Here is a 2,402-nt window from a genome sequence, read left to right on the forward strand (position 1 = left end):
AATGGATGCCTCAATGGAGAAGAAGGTGAATCGCTTTTTTATGTTGCACCATGCCTCTATGGAGACGTGGCTCGCCAAGTACCAGATTGCTAGGAAAGATTGAGAGGAAGCGTTAGCTGAATTCCGACGTAGTACACGTCATCGAATGATTCGATATCCCGAAGGCATGGAGGAGATGCCGCGGTTCATGTCAACATGATGGTTGCATGGAGCTTTGACTGCAGCATCTCACGAAGGGATAGAGGTCTCAACGGAGGAGTGGGAATTCTTGAGGGGATGTACTCCAAAGGTGATGAGGGGTTTAGAATCTGTTGTATCTAAATTGTATATGTGACATCTAATTTGAGTGTTTCAATGTATAGTACAAAATATATAGTGCAGCGTGGTCGCGCGGATGACATTTTCGCGTGGAGCGTATTGACAAAATGCGCTCCATAATGGACTGTGGTATCATGGCAAGGTTCGAGCAAGAGAGCTGGCGACGAGCAACAGATCCAAACACCGTTGTGGATAAGATGGAGTATTTTTGGAACTTGCAAAGTATTGTTACGGTGGATTTCCGTAGCTTCTGCATGATACTATTTGATGTGCAGTGGTTCAAAGTGGTTGTCGTATCCTGGTTCATCTAGCAATGACCAAGATTTGAATCGCATGAATGATACATTGGCCTCCTTTGGCAGGCGGGTCAATGCATTTTTTGGAGGTTTTCCTAGTAGGGAAGACTTCATGGGAGAGATGACCAGACACCTTGGCCGCTCTCCCATAGCGGACGAGGTGTTCAGTGTCATGTCTGGGACACCTCTGATGTCTTTGCCTAGCACTACTTCCCAAACTCCACATACAGGTACTCCATATGCAGGTGCTCCACGTGCTCCACATGCATCAACTGAAGTACAAGCATCTATAGAAGCACGTGCATCTGCAGAAGCTCGTGCGTCCAGCGAGGCAGAGGGTAGTCGACAGAGAGGGAGGAGGGAGAGTCGAGGGGGAGGATGAGGCTTGTGTGGGGGTTGCCTAGGAGGTGGCGAGCGATCACCCTCACTAGTAGATCATGTAGAGGAGGTTGTATGCCAGTACTATAGAGTTACAGATGTTGGTGGCATCTTTCATGATGATGAAGGAAGGGATGTAATGGCATACATGAGGAGCGTCGTGCATGCGGCGTATAAAGATTGTTTCATTGCCTTCAAAAATCAAAAAAGCGGCAGTGGCAGGAGATGTTGAGGGCAGTCCATAGGAGGTACCCAAATCATGAGGGTCAGCGATTCTCGGATGATTGGGGACGCACAAAAGTGAGGGATATGCTTCACAACAAAAGATCCCACCTCATGACACGGGCCAGGGACTCACTGTGGAGGTAGGAGGAGGGGCGTGGAGCCTATAGCCAACCACCTATGTGCCACCGCATAGAGTGGAAGAAAGCCAAGAAGAAAGCAGTAGAGAAAGTGAAGAGTCGCCAGCACGCAGAGGCGTGACGGATCCAAATGGAAACCATGGAATCGTCGCATTACGGATCGGGCGACAGAGAGTCGTGGGAGGCAGAGTTTGTAAGTATATTTTGATTTCTAGTTTTTTAAAATTTATATTTCTTTCAATTCTTTATATATTTTATTCTAATATATTGTGACTCATAATTGTTTGTATATATCTAAATGTTTTGCAGACTACTATCGTTAGTAGGACACCTACTCCTAGAGAGGTAGTTTACCATCGAGGCCATAACCGCACAGCCACATGCCTTTACTTCTATGAGGAGGGTCTCATCACTGAGGACCAATACAACCGGGCCATGAGGATTCGACAGCCAGAGGAGGTATGTTTTTCTTACTTTCCTATTAAAAGTATAGCTAATTATAACTTTTTCTCCACCTTGTCTATGTAAGCAATCCTGATCTTTTGTGTGTGTAGGCGAACCCGGATGTGGAGCATAGCGAGGAGGGGGATAGCGATGCTAGTAGCCATCCATCTTTGAGCCTACTGCTTGCGTCCACGCTTTAGGTTGCAAGCACTTAAACTTCCCTTGTAAATGCTTTTGATATATAATGAATACATGGACTTTTATTTTCAATTCTCGTGCCCGTAAGATACATTGTCTTTTTTCCAAATGCACAATCTGATGTATGGAAGGAGTTTTTCCAGTTCTGTTTTGCGTGTCTGTCCGCGCGTCTAAATTGCAGATAATTCGTGTTTATACTCGCGTCTATAGTGCAGACTACACGCGCTTATACACGCGCTTCATAATTCAAATTTAAAAAAGAAATTAAATATCTTTTTTTAAAAAATGACAGTTTTTATTTTTCGTTCGCGTCTACCAGTGCTTGTAAAAACGTGTCTATCAGCGTGTCTATATGTGCGTGTATATGTGCGTCTATTTTTACATGTAAATTCGTTGATACATGCGA

This window comes from Lygodium microphyllum, chromosome 4 (genome assembly GCF_053477565.2).
Source record: "Lygodium microphyllum isolate KBCC chromosome 4, Lygodium_microphyllum_v1.1.10, whole genome shotgun sequence".
NCBI lineage: Eukaryota > Viridiplantae > Streptophyta > Polypodiopsida > Schizaeales > Lygodiaceae > Lygodium > Lygodium microphyllum.